The 22,647-nt window shown below is 37.2% G+C and overlaps 1 long non-coding RNA gene and 1 pseudogene across 1 annotated transcript; both read right to left on the bottom strand.

The window, feature by feature from the left end:
* Nucleotides 1–338: 338 nt before the first annotated feature.
* Nucleotides 339–1,128, bottom strand: LOC112668536 (Y-box-binding protein 1-like; annotated as a pseudogene).
* Nucleotides 1,129–21,163: 20,035 nt separating this feature from the next.
* Nucleotides 21,164–22,331, bottom strand: LOC112668568 (uncharacterized). The gene is made up of 2 exons (XR_003141722.3): nucleotides 21,981–22,331; nucleotides 21,164–21,343 (listed from the first exon to the last, which is right to left on the bottom strand). It is a non-coding gene; the product is annotated as an uncharacterized LOC112668568 (long non-coding RNA).
* Between the last annotated feature and the right edge of the window lie 316 nt (nucleotides 22,332–22,647).

Below are 22,647 nucleotides of genomic sequence, written 5' to 3'. Positions count from 1 at the left end.
GGGGTGATCCTGGAGACCCTGGATTGAGTCCCATGTCAGGCTCCCTATATGGAGCCTGCTTCTCTCTCTGCCTGTCTCTGCCTCTCTCTGTGTGTCTCTCATGAATAAATAAATAAATTTTTTTTTAAAAAAACAAAACCTCAAGTTGCATAGATAATGCAGACAGTTCTATTTATCTGGTCAATGGGCAAAAAGAAAGCATTTAAAGTGTTCAGCACCAATCTTTTGGTCATTTCTTATTGCTGGGATTTTATATTCATTTATTCTTGTTGGACTAAACTTGATGATGGTAGAGATGGTAAGCTGGCATTTATTCAGCCCCTCATTCCCTGCTCAGCCTAGGGAGCAGACAAATTCTCAGTTAGTGGATGAGCTGCTTTTGTCTCTTTGCCATCTTGTGATTTATGGTTTTCTGGGAGTCTGTGTTGGTAACTGAAGTTGAGGTGGTACCAACGTTGAGGTGGCTGCTGACCTTGGGTGATTTTCTTGATTTTCTTCTTGATTCTTGATTTTGATTTTGATCTTGATTTTCCTTATTTTGTTCATTGCCGTTCTCTCTAGGCTCTTTGGCGAGGAAGACACCTGCCGAATTGTGGTCTATAACCCTGAAACACATTATGGTCTACTGGTCTACCTTGTTCTCCTGCAGCCTCCTTATCAGCTCCCTCCAACACCCAATACGCACAGGTGGACTGGAAGACTGTGGTCCAGGCCCATGGGGTCTCCACCTGTAGTAGGATTGGAAACATCCTCTGAGGTAGGATAGAGCCAGTGCAGTTGAACCTGGCCCTCAGGAGCACTCTCCCCATCCTCTTTCTTTGCCTCATTCCTGCTCTTCTGGTAATTGTTCTGGGAATTGGCTGGAGGACCACTGCGATGTGGAGAGCGTCCCTAATGGTCACGGTGGGACATACTGAATGCCTTGCACTGGAGCTCCACCAGGGCCTGTCACCTTATTGGCTGGCTCTGCACCCTTTTTCTCCTTCAACAACAGCACACTCCACAGGCTCTCCATCTCCTACACTGCCAAGGGACTTCTTTATGGTTATTCTTCTTTTTGGCAATCAGGTGTACAAATACAACTTCCTTGGTGTCATTGCTGTTGATGAAACCACATCCGGGTTCCATGTGGGCGGCGCCAAGGGCAAGGTGGCAGGTGGCTATGGGGTCTCAGTCTCGCTACTCCTGGTGGTGGGCTGGTGACTGGGGTGGCCTGCAACAGTGCCCCCCCTCGGGGTGTGATGGGAACAAGGCCAGGGCAGTGGAGCTGCTCAGGGCTCTCTGGAGTCTGCTCTCCACCCCTGCTACTGATCAAACTCTATTCTTATACTTTTAAAACTTTATTGCTTCGAATGAGTTTAATATACTTTGACATTTCTCAGATTTTATTACCTCTCTGCTTTATGTCATGAATTCTCACCATGTTTGTTTGAGCACAGGTGATAAGAAGATTATTACCCTTGTTTCACAGATGAAAAAACAAGGCAGGTTATATTACATTCTTTAAGGCCTTGGGGGATATAAAGTAGCATTAAGGGCTAGGACTTGGTCAACAGAGCAAGGAGGAAGAGGGAAAGAAAAAGAGATTCCTGGCAGCCAAAGTTGGGTATGGGGTGTGGGAAGAGAACAGAGCCTATAGGGCTCTGTTGCCAGGCAGCTACTTGACACTAAGAGGTAGTTGGCAATAGTGGTAAAATTGATCATGATTCCCTTTGCCCAGCCCAGGTTGTAAGAACTTTTCTAAGAAGTAGATGCTAAATGTGAAAGTGGACCTAATAAGTTTTCTGACCTAATATTTTACCCTAATACCTAATTTTCATCTAAAAGCTTGAAAGGAACAATAGCTGCTAAGTCTTCCACTGCTTGGTATGTTAGATGCAGTGTCCTGATTAAATATTCGTGGACACATACTATAATTGTGTCCATTATACAGCAGCTAAGGAAGCTGGAGTTTTGGTCCAGAGCTTGTAAATGGAGCTAGTGCCTGAATCTAGATCTGTCCCAACTCAAATCCGTGCTTTACAAAACAGCGCTCTAATGCTTCTCCAATATCTGATATTCTAACAGCTTATAATGCTATCGTTATTGCCTGCATGCTACATTGCTTTATAAAAGTACATTTCCATTTCTTTATGAGAATTTTGAAACTTTGTCACTTTTCTACCTAGTTAGAAACACCTGTTTGGTTTTCTTTCTATGAAAAAAAGAAGGAACAGCGACGTTATGAAAAGCATACAAACAAATGGTGTGCAATATCTCAGAGCTCTGCTGCAATTCATTTCAACATGGATGTAGGGAGGCCTCATTTGTACCATTTAATATGCAGAGAACTTGAGATAGGAAGATAAATAATACAGTTTCTGTCCTCAGGGAATTTATAGTAATTGAAATAGGCCCATTTCTTGGGCAGGGCAATGTAGGTGGCTGTACTATGTTCCACTCATTTGCAGTGACAGTATGAATTCTGTTTCTTAATGTCTTTTCTGTCTATCCCAGGGATCCAATGAAAGATACCTACCTACAGAGTGGCTTTCTTCTACAAATGATTTTCCTGGGCAGCCTTCACTGGTTGTTTCCCCAGGGCCACAACCACTTCTAGTGATCGCATGGAGACATATAATAAATAACCAGCTGGCAAAGCTCAGAGTCAGTACAGAGAAAGGACTATTTGTAACTATTCCAGACTTGTGACATAATGGGAGAAAAGACTGAGTCTGCAATGGTACATAGTATTAAAGCTGGCAAGAAAAGGTTATTGGTGGGGAGAGAAGTATAGTTGGGAAGACCATAATGTGGAAGCATAAGGGGTATGATGAGAGCAGATTTCTTAAGTTCTGCAATGCCATGAACAGGGACCTAAGTTTTGATATGGACAAAATGGAAAGACACTAATCAATGCACACATTACAGTTCTAAAGGCTGGGATCGGTGCATAGGTAATAGTTTTCTATAATCCAGTGGTTTCCAAAATGTGGTTCACAGAACACTTGACTTCTAAGGAGTCATCCCATTAGCCACTCATGTAAAGTTAATATTTACAAAGTCAGTCCTACCGAGGGTTAAAATAATGTACACATCGAGCTGACAGTATTTCATAGCAAAACACACACAAGAGCTTGATGAAAAGGTAAGATAAATTATTCAAAAGTTATAGGAATTAAAAGCTTCTTATGCAATTTACTTACACTTTAAATAAGTTTTAAAAGCATGAACTGTGGATGTCAAGTAATATTTCCATTGTTGCCTAAAGGTATATTCTTAAGAATTGCAAAGCATTCTTTGTTTCAAGAGTCTGTGGCAACAGACAAGATTGATATCAAACTGAATAATTCATCAGCTAAACTTTGCACATAGCCATTAGCAGTAATTCTGATGAGGATGCATACAGAGAACTTGTTCAAACTTTTCTCCTAATTTTAGCATTGAAATTGAACTGTTCCTGATTCAAATTTCATATGTTTGTCAGGAGATTCAACCTCCTTATTAAAAAAAATCTAAGGCAGAGCATACACTTGAGATGTCCAATATTTCCTTTTCTATATGAAATATACATGGATTAAAAATGTTTGGTACCATATATTTAACATTACTTTATCCAGATTCTTCTTATAAATGTACCTCTTGAATCCCCAAATTTTAATATCTAATTTTGGCCCAGGGAGGAAGCTTAAGAACTCTCTGAATATATATAGTTCTACAACTATCTGCCTATATACAGTCACAATCTTCTCCATGCAATATTTCTGAGAAGCACAGAACTGAGAAATATTAATTTCCTCGTTTGGGGATGAGGATATTAAGGCACAGAGTTTGAATTATTATCCTAAATTCACATGAATAATTTAGCGGTAGAACCGGCATGGCATTCAGGTTACCAAATCCAAGTCCAATGCTCTTATGCCAAGTCAGAATGTATTATACGATTCATATTATCAGTTCTTCAAAAATACTTTGAGGCATTTTTTCAATAGAAGCTAACACATAAAAAATTGTAACAGAAATAAAAAGAATAAGATAATAAATATACATGAAGTCATAAGCTAATTCATATCCATGGTCAAGAACTTACTGTGCATCTAAATTTCCTTGCAGCAAAGTAAAAAGTTATATAATTTGTATCATTTGACAAATAGAAAAATACAGGTAATGTGATATCATGTCACCACCATGCTAAAAACTCTCCTTATCGCTTTTCATTGCACTTATAGATAATTCAAACTTCACATCATAGCCCATAGGCACAAAATACTCTGGCTCCCATTATTTTTCTATTCTCATCAATTATTACTCTCCCCCATTGTTAGCTACATTCTAATCTCTCTGTTCCTTCAACATGCCACGTTTATTTCCCACCTTCAGGTCTTTGGACTCACTATTCCAAACAGTGAGCATACTATTCCCTCAGATCTTCACATGACCAACTCCTTCTTATTATCCAGGTCCTAGGTCAAAAGTCTTAGTTTCTCATTATTCAAGACTCATAGAAACTATACCTGGCCATCCTACCTAAGTTCATATGTTCCCAGCTATTCCCCGATTAGTTGTCATGTCTATTTTCTTTATAGTACTTGGCCTTCTATGAAATTTTCATGTTTATCCTAACTTTGGTTTACTTCTCTTCTTCACCTTCAACTAGAATGAAAATTCCACAAAAGCAGGAAACATGTATTCCCCCTCTCCCCCGCAACCCGGTTAGGTTTCCAGCACCAAGGACAGAGCCAATTAGGCACTCAGTTGAAAATGAAGGTAAAGTCACTGAATAAGACAAACTTTTCTTAAAAATGAATCCTAAAACCTCCCGAATTCCTTTTTTAAAAAATATTTTATTTATTTATTCATGAAAGACACAGAGAGAGGCAGAGACAGAGGTAGAGGGAGAAGCAGGCTTCCCTGGGGAGCCTGATGCAGGACTCGATCCTGCCACCCCAGGATCATGCCCTGAGCTGAAGGCAGACGCTACACCACTGAGCCACTCAGGCATCCCAACCTCTCAACTTCTTAAGAAGGCTTCAAAAACATGATGCACTATGGCTTTAGCATCTACTTTTAGAATATGCAACAGACTCCAGTGAGATGGGGTAAAATCAAAAGAGAGACCGTTGCAAAACTTTGAGTAAAACTAGTATGTAATGGAAGGCCAACGAAATAAGAGCCTTTGAAGGAGAATAACATGAAATGTCCAGAGAGGAAAAAAACAGCAAGGTTAGTGTTGAAAAACCAAAGTGACAGGAAGGTTTTCGAAAGCAGGTCATGAATAGTGTAAATGCCAGAAAAGTATTCAATGAATTTTTCAACAAAGCTGCTAGTGGTAACCTTGGCAAAAGCAAATTCAGGGGAGTGGCTTTGGTGATGATGCAAGTCAAAGTGCAGTGGATTAATGAGAAAATGTAACATGAAATTTCAACATAAAAAATAGATGGCATGCCTCTGTGCTAGACATTTTTAGAGTATATTTGTATTTATTTGATTTGACCTCTTAAAGAATCTCAATTTAGCTCTACTCAAGTGTCTTAGAGAAGCGCTGCCTTCTGATGAGATACTGAATTGGATATTTGCAAATAAATTGGATTTTTCCCACTAGTCAGGCTTTTAAATATTTGAGTACCTACATATTGTGCACCTTAAATTTTCTCTTCTGCAGGCTAAATATTTATAGATTCTCCAACCATTCCCACTTATGACCTGGTTTCAGATTCTTTACTTGCATGCTTATTGTCCTTTGACCACTCTAGTTTGTCAATGTCATCCTACAATGTGATTTCTAGAAATACTTACAGACATCACTCACCTTTTAAATACTTGTAATAATTCTTCATTGTCCCATTCATTCTGACTTCTAAGACCTTCACCATTGACTTTAACAAATATTCTTAGGCATTATCTCACTTTTCCTACATTATTTATAATATACTGTCTAGACCAGGGGTCAGCAAACTTTTTCTGCAAAGGGACAGATAGTAAATATGTTTGGCTTGGTAAACCATACGGTCTCTGTTGCAACTACTCAGTATGTTATAAACGACACAAAAGACAATAGCTGTACAATAGACAATACATTAATGGATGTGGCTGTGTTCCAATAACACTTTATTGAAAAAAGAAGTCAGCAGGCTGACTTTGGCCCTTGAGCCATAATTTGCCAACCTGTGTTCTAGACAAACAAAACACCTTGACATTTTCTTGGTACTCCTAAATTACTTATGTGGCTTTGTTCATGCTCTCCAGCAACACCTCACCACCCAATTAGTTAAAATAATGGCAATGCCAATGTAACCAACAGACTCAAGTATAGCCGTTTACATGAAAGGAAAAGTTTTTCCTTCTTACATATCCGCCTGGTATGAGTGGACCAGATTGGTTCTAGTTCTGTTCTTGGAGATCATTCATTCAGTACCTGGGCTCTTTCTTGCTCAATGTAACAGATGATTGGCAACTCAGAACAGTACACTGGTACCATACTCTGTTTCTTGTTCACAACTTCCCCTAGAGCTATAGGCCTCTATATCTTTGTTTTGGCTTAAAAAGTATTGAAAAAGATAGTTTTGCCAGATGTTTTCACCCTACATAAAATGGGGTGCACTTTCCAAGCCTGCTACATCTTTTCCTATCCAAGAAGCCAAAGACTCATAGCTTAGATTTTTGTTGTAGTAGTCCCTCTCTTATGATACCAATTTCTACATTAGACTAGGTTAGTGTGTGTGTGTGTGTGTGTGTGTGCATGTGCGTGTGTGTGTGTGTTAAATTGACCAAAACATGTAAAAAATAACTTAGCATATTAAAGGTTAATTTCTTATTTAACAGTCCTGAGTGGCTCTGGTCTGTTGGAAGACACTCTGTTCCACTGTCATTAACAGATCCAGGTCGATGGCCACTCTGCCATATTCAGCATGTGGCTTCAAAGTGCATCTGGGTGATTGTCATAAGTTTGTTGGAAGAAGAAAAGGACAAGGAAGAACCCATATAAAAAATCTTGATGAGCCAGGACATTATTTTCTCTCATGTTACATTGACTATAACTGTGTCATATGGCCATACTTAATTGCAAAGGAGGCTGAGAAATGTAGTTCAGCTATGTGCCTAAGAGGAAAACAAAAATGAATTATGGTAAATAGTCATTAGTTTCTGTATACCATCTGTCAAGATTCTGCAGTATTGCTTCATTCATGATTTCCTCTCTCACCCCCATTTCTCTTTTGTATGAATCTCCACAGTTTTGTTTGTATGCTTTTTATGGCACACAAATTTCTCTACTTGAACTGCAGACACTGGTGGGCCTAGATTTGATGATTATTAAAGGCAGGAAGAGTGGAACTTTGCCTTCTGGCCTGTAGCACAGGAATCTGGAATTGCAGCCAGTGACGTGGTGGCAAAGCACAGCAGAAGGGTAGATTAGGTTTTGTGTGTCTAACTCATCTGTGTATCACTTACTCTCAGCATATGGCATTGTAATAAATGGAGACCCAAACAGCATGGTTGAAATCACACCTTCTCATCTCCCACTTCTCTTGGGCTTTACTTAAATCTTATTATTTTACTTCCAACCTGCAGTACTCTCTTCTTTGGGTAACTGTCTGATTCATGGTAATCTTCCCATTCCTTGGAAAAACCTCAATACAGAGAGGAAACCAATACCAATGGTCAGGTGAACTTTGAATCTGTATCGCCGACTGATCCATAGACCAAATAAAATAATTTCTGTGGGACATTTAGAAGATACTGAAACAGAGTCTGGGAATGTCCAGAGCCAAATCATGTTAATGTCAGAATATTAGGGAGAAGATCCACAATTTTCTGCTGTTGAAGTTCCAGATCCACCATGATCCCTGCCCTTTGTGTGTCTTAGCTATTAAAAATCTTTCTTCAGAACCATGAGACACAACAGTACTGTTTCAGTGTACTTAACATTTTGTTAAAATACTAAAATTAGTTTCCTCTGCTTGCTACTAAAAGAAACTTGTTATTACCATGTCACTGTTAGTAGATTTTTACTTTTTTGGGGGTGGAGGGAAGTATAATAGTATTTGAGTCATTATTCTTTCTCTTAAGCACATGTTGACGTCATACCCGTGTCATAAGCTATTGGCCTAAGCCATTTTATCTTGTTCCTGCAGTTGTAACTTGCTTTAAATCTGATACTTGTGTATCTGGATTTTAGAACTCTAATATTTTTGTTAAAATTTTTATTATTACTTATTTTTCCATATCATTCATCATTTCAGACTACTAAAGTGATTTCTAGTTCTGACAGAGACCTACAATGTGGCAGAGAATGCTAGCCCTCAGCAATAGCTGTAATTTCCTCTTCTACCTGAAACTGCTGCTTCTATACCACATTTCTTAGAGCTCTCACAGTTAGGTGCTTCAGTTTTGGCCAATGGAATGTGGGTGAATATAAAGTGTGTCACTTGTAGGCCTGACCTCTTTTGTAATCCTCCACACTCTCCTCCCTTGTCTCCTGAACAAATACAAAGGATCCACTGAAGGACTCCAAAGCTCTAAAAAACAATGGAACAATTACATTGAAAGAACCTAGTCCTTGAAAGACTGCATGAAACAGCTCTTTGGTTTGTAGTGTGAAAAAAAGTAAACATTTCTGTATTAAGCTATTAAAATTCAGGGATTGTTTATAACAGCTGTGAAGTAATAGCAAATCTGGACTTACATAAGGAAAGTCTATTCAAAAGATGATTGCAGTAAGTAGAACATGCTGACCTCAAGATCTGCAAGGGTCTCAAAATCAAACAGTGAAAGGCTTTTTAAAAAAAAATAGGAAGGGGCAAGAGGAACTTTAGGGGGGAGGGAGGCAAGCAGTGGGGGTTAAAAAGTGGAAAAATCCAGGCACTTCAACAACAAAAATATTTTCTGTCCTCAGCCAATTTATGGAATGAGTTATAAGGGTGGATGTATGCATCTTCTTGCTTGCTTACTCAGGGGCAAAACCAAAGTTCAGGGACCTGTGTGGAGGAGAGAAGCCTGACTAGAATATAGTCAGGTCAGTGATTAGGTAATGGGGAATTGTGAGTACATGGTCACAGTCTATCTTGACTAATACAGTCTCTCCCATTGATTCATCAATCCTATTAACTCAGTCAACATTTGATCCAGGCACTTACTAAACTCCATATTGCTCCTACTCAGGGTCAGGATCCAACCCCTTTAACAACAGCAAACGGTAAGAGAGAGATACTGTAGCAGCAGGCTTAGAAACCCAAGCCTGGGACACCTGAGTGGCTCAGTGGTTGAGCGTCTGCCTTTGGCTCTGGGTTTGATCCCGGGATCCTGGGATCGAGTTCCGCATCGGGCTCTCCACAGGGAGCCTGCTTCTCCCTCTGCCTCTGTCTCTGCCTCTCTGTGTCTCTCATGAAAAAATAAATAAAATCTTAAAAAAAAAAAACTCAAGCCTTTTTGTGAAAGCCTGTCTGGGGAACGAATCCTTCCATCTCTCATTTCAGGGTTGCCTCCTCAATATGATGCCAGCAGATAAAAGGAAAAAGGTGACATAGTTCACATTCACAGAAGACAGAGAAGAGACAAACAGAAGGTAGGGCAAAATGATTCTTGAGCTCACAATTGAATCCTTTCTCAAGGAGGAGAGTTATTAATTGTACAGAGTCCTCCCAAATTCTATAGTGCTCCTTCCTCTTGGCAGCCCAAGCTACAGCATTTGTTGTTCTACCCCTAAATGCCATTCACTTTATTAACATTCAGGTTAGTCCATTATAATGTCATCAGCATGAAGAAGAGTCCCAGGAAACTGAGCATTCAAGAGTAGCACTTGCAGTCTGTTTCTAACTAAGACGTTTGCTCCACTTAGATTCCTACTAATTTTGTCACAAGATGTCTTAGCTCAATTCTGGGGGTCCCCCAAATGCAAAATCTATACAAACTCTTCCTGCTTATATTGCCTGTGTCTTCATGAATCTTACTGACCAATGTTGGGTCTTGATTACCAAGTCACGTTCATCCAATCCCACTAATTCAGTACATTTGTTCCTAGTATGTTAATTTACAAAGGATTTCTAAGCACATAAATACATGAGGATAGCTTCCTGTTTATTTTACATAACATACAACAGAATATAGTGTATAAACTTTTACTTAACATAATCAAATCCCGGGGAACCTGGGTGGCTCAGTAGGTGAAGCATCTGCCTTTAGCTCAGGTCATGATCCCAGGGTCCCTGGGATCAAGCCCCACATTGGGTTCCCCGCTCATCGGAGAGTCTGCTTTTCCAATCCCTCTACCTGCTGCTCTCCTGCTTATGCTCTCTCTCTGTCAGATAAATAAGCAAAATCTTTTTTAAAAAATAATCAAATTTCCTATTTCAGCACAACGTTTTTCTTCAGGTAAATATGACCCACCAATTATATATATATATATATATATATATATATATATACCTTTCAAAATGTATTTCCTTATTTAAAAAGGGTCTGTTTGTATATTTTCCCATGTCCTTCACTTCTAAGACGTTCTAAAGCCTATTTTTGAATGATATTATCAGGTTAGAATGTATTATTAGTTATGCCTTGTCTTTGAGACTACAAAAAAGAGTGAAAACAGCTTAGATAATTTGCCCGGTAATAAAGCCATACATGTTCATGTACTAAGCTCTAAGTTAACTCTACCAAATTCTTTAGTATGAGCACTTTCAATCAATTTTAAAGTCTCTTTTTAAGAGATGCGTTTATCTCTCTTTTCAATTTTAAACTTAACTTCTGTAATGTGCCACATTCAAAATTGGCCATGAACACTTTGAAATTGGAATTGGCTTAAAAGGTCCTGATCCAGATAATCCTCTCTGTCAATATCATCTTAATGCAGCATCAACTGTCTAAAAAGATGAAGGTATTCCAGCTACCACTGACTTCCTTCATTCAAACCCAGAGAAGAACTCCAGTAAGATAAGAAATTTAAGGCACCTTGTATTCCAAAGAGAGCATATACCATTTCATTGGTATTTTTAATTGAAATACTGTTTTTAGTAGTGTCACTAAGCAGTTCCTTTCTCTCAGTCAGAATGATACTTGAACCACCAATTTCAGAAATTATTTGGTGTATGCATATATCCATTACCTACATTTTAAACCATTCTAATTCTACACAACCAGTTTACAATATCAAAACTGCAATTTAATTAATAACAAGAATCACTCAAAGAAACGGTTCCATTTTACAACTATTTTATTTACAACTAGAAGCCACAAACAAAATTACTTCTATTATCTAGTAATGGCTACTAAGAACTGATTCATAAAAGACACACACTCAGTTGGAATTCAGTGAATTCTACTTAAAGTCTCACATTCACATTATATTTAAAAACAACTCCCCAGATATCATCATAAATAATTCATAGATATTTTTGGTGCAGCCCAAGATTTTTCAAATAAGACAAAGTATTTCAGAAAGTTAAAACCATATAAATTTATGGGCACTGAATTTTAAGGCTAATAACTGACATTTCACACAGATTAAAATATTTCATGCATGTATCATACACTCTGTAGTAACTGCACAGTCACCACAATGATAAAACACAATCACCTTTAGGGGTTAAAGACATGCAAAAATAAGAGAAAAATTGACAACTTTAAATTATGAGCATTAGATAGGCATATTAAAGATCAAGGAATATTAGAACTTCTACCTCTATTATAAAACATATCATTGTGTTTTCCCATTTAGTTTACTCTAAAGCCTTTAATAAACATTTTAAAATTTACTTCAGAGACTGCCAGTAATATGGAAGAGGGGCTTATGTAAAAAGTCTCACCCCTACTCCCTAAAATAAACATATAAAAATGCTGGACATTTTTATATTTCAAAGTAAATTACATAAGTAAACTTATAATAAAAAAGTTAGACTTCTGATTCTCATACTCCAGGCAGGAGACAGATAGTTATTCTGACCATTTGTCCTGCTGAAAACTATTAAAAACACCAGTCAAAAACTCTTCTCATAGGATAGAGGATCTGAAAAGATAGTAATAAATTATTGGGATAAAATCTTAGTGAAGGTAGGGACCTAAAAGATAAAGTAACCAGTAAAATGGCATTTTTCCCTGGGGATTTTAAAGAACCTGAATATCAGTTTTTACAAAAAGGGATAACAATGGGCAGAAGGCATGAGCAGACATTTCTCCAAAGAAGACATACAAATGGCCAACAGACAATGAAAAAATGCTCAACATCACTCGGTATTAGGGAAATACAAATCAAAACCACAATGAGATATCATCTCACACCAGTCAGAATGGCTAAAATGGACGGCAGATGTTGGCAAGGATGCAGAGAAAGCAGAACCCTCCTATACTGTTGGTGGGAATGTAAACTGGTTCAGCCACTTTGGAAAACAGTATGGAAATTCCTCAAAACGTAAAAAATAGAACTACCCTATGACCCAGCAATTGTACTATTAGAAATTTACCCAAAGGATACAAAAATAGCTATTCAAAGGGGCATATGCACCTCAATGTTTATAGCAGCAATGCCCACAATGGCCAAATTATGGAAAGAGCCCAGATTTCCATCAACAGATGAATCAATAAAGAAGAGATAGTGACAGGCACTGAGGGGGGCACTTGATGGGATGAGCACTGGGTGTTATTCTAAAAATAAATTTATAAAAAAAGAGATAGTATATATATATATATATATATATATATATATAATGGAATATTACTCAGCCATCAAAAAGAATGCAGTCTTGCCATTTGCAATGATGTGGATAGGACTAGAGAGTGTTATGCTAAGCAAAATCAGTCAGAGAAAGATAAATACCATAGGATTTCACTCATATGTGGAATTTAAGAAACAAAACAGCAGACCATAGGGGAAGAGAAGGAAAAATAAAATAAGCTAAAAACAGAGAGTGAGGCAAACTATAAGAGACTCTTAACTCTTGGGAACAAACTGAGGGTTGCTGGAGGAATGGTGAGGGCATGGGGTAACTGGGTGACAAGCATTAAGGTAATGAGCACTGGGTGTTATATGTAACTGATGAATCACTAAATTCTACCCTGAAACTAATAATACACTACATGTTAACTAAATTGAATTTAAATTAAAAACTAAAAAAAGATCACATACAGAAGGTCTAAAGTGTAAGAAGAAACAAAAAGTGTAGAGAATAACAAATATATGGAAAATATAAACAAATGCTGAATACACAAAAAATAGAACATATTATATGGTAGTGGAAAAATACATAACAGTAATATATATAATTGTGGAATTCTATAAAATGTGACATTTTCAAGCTGCTCATAATTTTTTCCTTCATATCTGGTTTTTGGGAATATGATTAGAATGTATAAAAGCATGGTTTTAAGTTTATCCTGTTTGAGGTTTGAGATTCTTGAATCTGTAATTAATCTATTTCACAAATTTGGGGATTTGGGAGCCATTATTTCTTTATTATTATTTCCTTTTCACCCCAATATCCTTTTCTTCTCCTTGTAGAATTCTAAGGCCAGTTTACATTTTCCCAAATGTCTCTATAACTCTGTTCATTTTATTTCCAATTGTTTTTTCTCTTTGCTTTCCAAGTTGGATCGATAATTACAATGGTCACAGATTTTTACATCAAAATGTATGGAAAGCAAAAGACAGTTAAGATAGCTTTAAAGTACAGAAAGGAAAGAACTATCAATCCGTAATTCTATGTCCAATGAACTTGTCCATCAGGAATTAAGGCAATTTTTTTGTTTTTAGGAATTAGGGCAAATTAAAGACATTCTCATACACAGGGAATTGAAGAGAATTTGTCACTAGCACACTTACTCTAAATGTGGAAATAGAAGGAAACTTCAAAGGATCAGGAACAGAAAAAACGAAAGAATAGCAAGAAAAAATTGTAAATACCTAAGCAAATGTTTTAAGAACTATAAATCTCCAATTTCTGTGAAATATATATGAATGTTAAGTATAACATTATAACATTGTATAGGGGAATGTTCTATGTATGGAGATACTATACATATGATAACTATAGCACAAAGGGAGAAGATAAGGGGGCTAACTGGCTATAATCCTTCTATATTTTACTTCTAATGGTAAAACTGTAACTCTAAAGAAAGTGTAAAAGGTTAGATATGTATCCTGCCAGTGGGATCACTTAAAAAATAATACAAGGACACAGTGGGAAAAAAACCCACAAAGGGACACCTGGGTGGCTCAGCAGTTGAGTGTCTGCCTCCAGCTCAGGGCATGATCCTGGAATGCTGGATCGAGTCCCACATCAGGCTCCCTGTATGGAGCCTGCTTCTCCCTCTGCCTATGCCTCTGCCTCTCTCTGTGTGTCTCTCATGAATAAATAAATAAATAAATCTTTTTTAAAAACCCACAAAAAAGGCAGCCTGGGTGGCTCAGCGGTTTAGCGCCTGCCTTCGGCCCAGGGCGTGATCCTGGAGACCCGAGATCAAGTCCCACATCAGGCTCCCTGCATAGAACCTGCTTCTCCCTCTGCCTGTGTCTCTGCCTCTCTCTCTCTCTCTCTCTCTGTGTGTGTGTGTGTGTGTATGTCTCATTAATAAATAAATAAAATCTTTAAAAAACCACAAAAATTAAAATAAAATGCTAAAAATATTCAAGGATTCCAAATAATGCATGTAGATACTGTGTCCTCAAAGACAGGAAGCATAGCTCTCCACTCTTTAAGTGTAGGGTGCACATACTGACTTCCTAAAAAGACAGTATGGAAAATAAAGAAGTTTGGGAGCAGGGAGGAAAAATTTCACAAAAGAGGCAAACACTACCTAGCCAGATTATGAAAGTCAACATGAAGAGTTATAAGTCATGTTAAAATATGATGTGATGAAGGACACTTTACCTCTACTGCATTCTTCCCAAAAAAACCATCACGTCAGTCTAACCACAAGATAAAACATCAGACAAATCCCAATAGAGGGCCATTCTACAAAATACCTGACAAGTACTCCTCAAAATTGTCAAAGTCATCAAAAACAAGGAAAGTCTGAGAAACTGTCAAAGTCAAGAGGAGGGCAGCCCCGGTGGCAGAGCGGTTTAGCACCGCCTGTAGCCCAGGGTGTGATCCTGGGGGCCCAGAATCGAGTCCTGCATCGGGCTCCCTGCATGGAGCCTGCTTCTCCCTCTCTCTCTCTCTCTCTCTCTCTCTCTCTCTTTCTCCGTATGTCTCTCATGAATAAATAAATAAAATCTTAAAAAAAAAAAAAGCCAAGAGGAGCCTAAGAAGACATAACACCTGAAAGTATGTGGTATCCTAAATGAAATCCTGGAATAGAAAAATGACATTAGAGGAAAAGTAAGGAAATCTGAATAAAGTATGAATTTATTTAATAGCAGTGTATTGATACTGGTTTGTTAATTGTAACAAATGTATCACATTGCTGTAGGATGTTAATGACAGAGGAAAGTGGGTGTGGGATAAATGAGAATTCTCTGTACTGTCTTCTTATTTTTTGTGTAAATCTAAAATTATTCTTTTTTAATCTAAAATTATTCTAAAAAAGTAAAGTATATTTTTATAAAAAGCACATTAATCAAAAAAGAAGATAAGAAAAGGAGAAACAAAGGAGCCGAAAACAAACCAAATAAACAGAAAACGACAAAAGAATAGATATAAATCCAACAATATTTATGATTATATTAAATGTAAGTTAATGTACACTAAATATAATAGAGATTCCTATTTAAGATTAAAACAGATTATATGCTATTTATTAGTCCCATTTGAAATGTAAATAAAAGGATTAAAAGCAAGAGGAAGGAAAATATATATTATGCAAATAATAATAGAAGAAGAAAGGAGTTGCTATATTGCTATCAGAAAAATAGCCTAGGGACGCCTGGGTGGCTCGGTGGTTGAGCTTCTGCCTTTGGCTCAGGTCGTGACCCTGCGGTCCTGGGATAGAGTCCTGCATCAGGCTCCCCATAGGGAGCCTGCTTCTCCCTCTGCCTATGTTTCTGCCTCTCTCTGTGTGTCTCTCACGAATAAATAAATAAAATCTTTAAAAAGAAATAAAAATTAAAAAAAGAAAAAAGAAAAGAAAGGAAAGGAAAAATAGGCTTAGTGACTCACTTCCTAAAATGAAATATGTGAAAGGAAACCTTATAGTAACACTATAGGGGAGAAATCCGGCAAAGACTACCTTAACCAAATTAATTTAACCAAAGTTAATATTGCCATTTCAGTTGTATAAATATCACGGAACCTCATAATATGATAGACAAAAAGGGCACTTCATCTGTAAGAGCCTCTTTCCACAAAGACATGAGTGCAATATAATCATGAGAAAAACATCAGATGTGCATAAATAGGGAGACATTTTACTAGATAACTAACCAGGACTCCTCAAGATGGTAAGGTCATAAAACAAACAAAAAAAGAAAGGAACTGTCACAAACCAGGGGAGACTGGGGAGACACAACAACTAAATACAATGAAGTCCCCTGGACTGGACCACCCTGGAACAGAAAGAAAACATAAATAAAAGAGCTGGTGAAATCCAAATAAAGTCTGGATTTTAGTTAATAGTAATGTACCAATGTTAATTTCTTAGGTTCGATAAATGTTCATTTATCAAATGTACATTATGATGTGTGATATGATAAATGAAAATGATAATGTTAACAAAAGGAAAAACTGGATGAGGGGATTAAAGGCTCTCTGTGCTATCTGTGTAACATTTCTGTCAATATAAAGACATTCTAAAGTTTAAACATTTCAAGCTTCTGACAAATGTTGGGAAAAAAATAAGTGATGCCAAGGATGCACAGACCCTGAAACATTCATACCCTGCTGGTGGGAATGCAAAATTGTACAGCCACTTAGGAAAACAACTTTGCAGTTTCTAATAAAGTTAAACCCACACTTACCATATGGAACATATCTACTCCTAGATATTACACAAGAAAAATCATCATTTATGTTAAGTAAAACTTTCAGGCAGCTTCATACACCATCATCAAAAACTCTCCCATTCAATAGGTTCCTTTTCACTTTGTGGGTGGTTTCCTTCGCTGTGCAGAAGGGGTGAGCCTACTTTGCTTAGCAGGCTGGACATGCAACTGAGTGCGTGCTGAGAGAGAGTAACCCATCCCTTCCGTGCTACATAATTGCAGGTTGGCCAAAGAAAGGCTAGGGGACACCTACTTTTTCGAAGCACCAGGAAATACATACATCCAGGGCTCTGTAGGCCCAGAAATAGTGCAAAGCAATATGCATACCAAAGGCCAAAGCCTGCATACTGTAGGCTCTGGAAACAGCCTTGAAGCCAGAAATACTAGCATCCACCAAGTGCCAAGTTCTAGATCCAGCTGAGCTACTTCCCTACGAACTTCTAGGACCGTGAGAAATCGTTTCTCTTCAACTTTCTAAGCCCCGCCATTGCCTTTGTTCTAGGAGATAGTTTTCACCGGGGCTTGCCCCCTCTTTTATGTCTAGATGTAAATCCCCAGTCCTTTAACGGTCTTGGAGATACTCTTTGACAGTTAATCTGAAGACCTTATCCCATAACCTGATCCCTTCACATTGGATCAGATTTTCTATGCCTTGTCCAGCGGCCAATTCAGCTTAAAACTCATTATGTCTCAGAGTCCATTATTCTTTTATCACAGCAAGCCAACATAGGTGATGAAGAGAGTTAAAGCATCCAAGGTCCTTATGTTGTATTGTTGAGAAGGATGGTAAAGATAATGACTAATTTTAGAACTCGAGTTAAGGAAGGCATGTTGAAAATGTACAACATGTACAGCCTACAAGTGTAGGCCATAACAATATTTTTTAGATGTATCTCCTAAGGCAAGGGAAACAAAAGCAAGAATAGCCTACTGGGACTACATCAAAATAAAAAGCTTCTGCATAACAGGAAACTAGCAATAAAACTAAAAGACAACATGCTGAATGGGAGAAGATATTTACAAATGACATATGCATAAAGGGTTAGTATCCAAAATATAAGGCAAGGGATGTGGGGGGATGGGTTAAACAGGTGGTAGGGATTAAGAAGCACACTTGTCATGCTGAGCAATGGGTGATGTAAGGAATTGTTGAATCACCTTATTATACACCTGAAACCAACATAACACTGTAATGTTAACTAACTGGAATTAAAATAAAAACTTAAATGGGGAGCCTGGCTGGCTCAGTTGGTAGAGCATGCAACTCTTGATCTCAGGGTTGTGAGTGCAAGCCCTATATTGGATGTAGAAATTACTTAGAAATACGGTCTTTAAAATAAATAAAATAAAAACAAATAAATTAAATAAAAAATAAAGAACTTTTACAACTCAATGCTCAAAAACCAAATAATCAAATTTTAAAAATGGGCAGAAGACATGAACAAACATTTCTCCAGAGAAGACAACAAACACATGAAAAGATGCTCAACATCACTATCCTCAGGGAAATATAAATCAAAACTACAATGAGATATCATTGTAGGGAATGCACCTGTTGGGAGAGCTAAAATCAAAAACACAAAAAATAATAATGGTTGGTGAGGATGTGCAGGAAAAGGAACCCTTGTGCACTGTTGGTGGGAATGCAAACTGGGGAAGCCACTGTGGAAAAGACTATGGAGTTTCTTCAAAAATTAAAAATAGAAATATTATATGATCCAGTAATCACACTACTATTACCCAAAAAATACGAAAAAACTAATACAAAAGGACAGGGTTGCCTGGGTGGCTCAGTTGGTTAAGCATCTGACTGTTTTGGCTCAGGTCATGGATCTCAGGGTCCTGGAATCAGTTTCCATGCTGGACATGGAGGCTATTTAAGATTCTCTCTTGCCCTCTCCTTCCGCCCCTCCCCCCACTCACACTCTCTCTCTCCCTCTAAAATAAATAAATAAATAACATATTTTTTAAAAGGATACATGTACCTCTATGTCTATTGCAGCATTATTTACAATAGCCAAATTATGGGAGCAGCCTAAGTGTCCATAGAGAGAGATGAATGGATAAAGATGTTGTATATACATGCAGTGGAATATTATTTAGCCATAAAAAAGAAATCTTGCCATTTGCAACAACATGGCTGGAAGTAGACAGTATCATGCTAAGCAAAATAAATCAGAGAAAGGTTAATGCCATATTATTTCACTCATATGTGGAATTTAAGAAACAAAACAAATGAGCAAAGGAGACCAAAAAAGGAGAGAGAGACAAACCAAGAAAAGAAACAGAATCAACTATAGAGAACAAACTGCTGGTTACCAAAGAGGAGTTGGTGGGGGTGATAAGTGAAATAGGTGAAGGAGATTAAGAGTACATGTATCATGATGAGCACTAAGTAATATATAGAATTATTGAATAACTATGTTGTACACCTGAAACTAACATAACACTGTATATTAACTATACTGGAATTAAAATAAAATAATCAAAATAAAAATTGCAAGTGTAACAGTGTGTTGAAATATATTGTGCATTCTTAGAACCACTCAGGAGAAAAAATGAAATGAGAGAAATAAAACCAATTAAATAAAGACAAAAAAAGAATGAAAACAATCAAGGAAAAATTATAAGATGACAAAATAGAAGTTAAAATAAGAAAAACAATAAAATAGAAAATCCAAATATATTAATAATCACAGCAAGTACAAATAGACTGATAATGATTTGTGCAACAAATTTATAAGCTTACTCCTATACTCCCATATTAGGAAATTCATTCTTTTCACCATATGTGAAACTTTTATAAAAGTTAACCTCAGGGGCACCTGGGTGGCTCAGTCTGATAAGTGACTGACTCTTGGTTTTAACTCAGGTCACCATCTCAGGGTAGTGAGATGGGGTCAGGCTCACTCAGTGTAGAGTCTGCTTAAGACTCTCCCTCTCCCTCTGCCTCTCCTTCCTCAAATAAACAAATAACCTTTTCTTTAAAAAAAAAGTTAATTTTATATTAGGCTATCAAGCCCATCAACAAAATTTCAAAGTATTCAGTATCATACACACTATATTTTCCAACAACGATGCATTCCACTTAGAGGTATTCTAAAAGACTACATTAAAGCATACATTTGGGAATTTCAAAATTGATTTATGTCAAAAACAAATTAGAATGGCAATTACAAAATATGTAAAAGTAGACAATACTGAAAGACCAAATACAAAATAACAAAACCTGTTAGATGCAGCTAAAGCAGCTCTTATATTAAAAATAAAAAGTGGAAAGTGAATAAGCTCAAGAAGTTAGAAAAAGAAACATAAATTCAAGTTAGAATAATAAAAATAATTTTAAAAATACAAAAACAAATATCTGAAATGGAATACAGCCAAGAGATCAGTGTGGCTGAAGTGAAGAGAAACAGGAATGTCATTGAAGATGAAGTCAGGGGACCAGATGATTCAGAGGCTTTGAGGTCACAGTGAAGACTGTGGCTTATATTCTGAAAGCACTGGGAAATCATGGGAGGGTTTTAAACAGAGAAGTGACATGATCTGATTGACACCTTATGTTGAGACTGGACTAAAGTGCGGCAAAGAAATAGGGAGACCAGTTAAGAGATTACTACAATAATCCCAGGAGAGATGGTGATTTAAACCAAGTTAATGGTGGTGGGAATAGTTAGAAGTATTCAAATCTGTAATATATTTCAGGGATGGAGGTGATAAGATTTACCAATGGGCAATACATGGTGTGTGAGAAAGAGGTGAAGAATGATGGCAAGATAACTTTGACCTGACGATCGAAATTATTACAATTCAGATGGAAAGACTGTGGGAAGAGTTGACGTGGAATGTTATATGAAGAGTTGTTTGGACTTGTTTGTACATATTAAATTCATGTTTTTACCAGATATTCAAATGAGGATATCAAGCAGGCAGTTGGAAATATAGGTTAGGATTCAGAAAATATATTCTCTCTAGCATGGATATAGGTTAGGATTCAGAAATATATTCTTTCTAGCATGGCCCAGCCTTTACATATTACTTGAATATAAAGATTAGTGACTTAAGTAACAATTTATAATACCACTGCAATTAATTATTCCCATTCTGTTCTATTTTAGTGTACATACTGCAGGATCACAGTGCATTCTCACACTGAGAGAATATTTAGCCTTTTAACTCCCCTGACACAGGTCTCAAGCATTTAACTTGGGCAGAATGTCCAAATATGTTCCAAAAACTATATTTTGAAACAAGTCCCTAAAATTTTATCAATGGAAATTTTCTGTTCCCAGTTACATAGCTTTAATTGTTGGTTGAAATGGCACTTCCCAAGCTGGTAATTATTTTTGAAAATCTGAAATCTCTAAACACATTTTTAAATCAATTTGCACTCAGTAAATTGGTCCAAGTTACAGTTTCGTGGTTAGTTCTTTTAATTTAGAGTCCATAGTTGTTTTCCTGCAAGGGAAGATTAAATACAATAGTTTTAGGACACTTTCTCAAATTAAAGAAAAAATAACTATAAAAAGCCAAAAACCTGTGACTGGTAAAGGGCCTAACTGTATTCAATGTTTTCTAATATTTATTCTCAATCTTCTCTTTTAGTCACTTTTCTAAGGACACTCGATGAAAAATTCCCCTACCTGTTATCTCCCCTTCCATCTTGCAAAGATTGGGCCTCAACATTTTTTCCCTTTCTGTGCCTGATGGTTCACCTTCAAAACATTATCAGAATTTGCCCTTTAGCCTTGACAGTCTCTGGAGCACTGAAAATTCTTCTAATTTCCCCCTGCTTTCCCTCGAGGGCAAAATGACTTGTCAAAATTCAGGATGTATTTCTAGACATCCCAAATTTTCCATGTGACTTTAAAGGAAAGCCTTTAATTACTTGTAGCTTTGTCCAACTCTGTACGTGGTCACTTTTCTTTCTCAGATTCTGACCTTCCCCCATAATTCAACTAGAACCAGGCAGTAAAATCTGTTTATTCCTTTCATAAAGATAACCCAACTTCTATCTATCTGGGCATTGCCTCCCTGTAACCTCAGGGAAATAGAATACATCCTTGGCTCATTAATAAAACAATTAGATACTGACCTATGCGCTTTGCCTTTTGGAAAGATTCCATCCAACGTTGCCTATGCTTGGAGTTTTCAAAGTGGTCACATTCTCTTTAGTGAAAGCTAGGAGGACTTGGTCTTCTATGAAAACAAAAGGGAAGAACACAGTTTTAGGCAGTAGACTAACAAACTCAGCAACAAGATAGTCCAACTGATGATAATAATGAGAAGCAGTAGTTCTATTGTGTCATAATCTATACTTTCTGCCATGAATAGACTTGTGACCAGAAGTTCGACAATGAAGATTGTAGCAGGAAAGAAAACAAACACTAAGTTCCACTTAAATTGCGCCCTGGTCCTTCCCCTTGGTGAAAGCTGATAAGCAATGGGTATGGCTTCACACCACACTATTACCTCTCATTGGCCCACAGCTTTGTCCATTATCATGTCATGAGCATGAAGGGAGGCAGTAACCAGGGCAACTTGGGTGGCACATGCAGTTTATCCATGATCAAAATGTCTTTTCTTCTCAGTCTCCAGCTATGCTCCTTGCTCACTGCACTTCTGTGGTCTTCCATGCATTTCATTCCTTGCTGACCAAGCTGTGTTTTTATTTATTTTTATTTTTTTTAAAGATTTTATTTACTTATTCTTCTCCGATTTCTTTATTGGTGTTCAATTTGCCAACATATAGCATAACACCC

This window comes from Canis lupus, chromosome X, assembly GCF_003254725.2.
Source record: "Canis lupus dingo isolate Sandy chromosome X, ASM325472v2, whole genome shotgun sequence".
Taxonomy (NCBI): Eukaryota; Metazoa; Chordata; class Mammalia; order Carnivora; family Canidae; genus Canis; species Canis lupus.
Note: the sequence above shows the minus strand (reverse complement) of the source record. Positions and strands in the feature narration are given on the sequence as shown.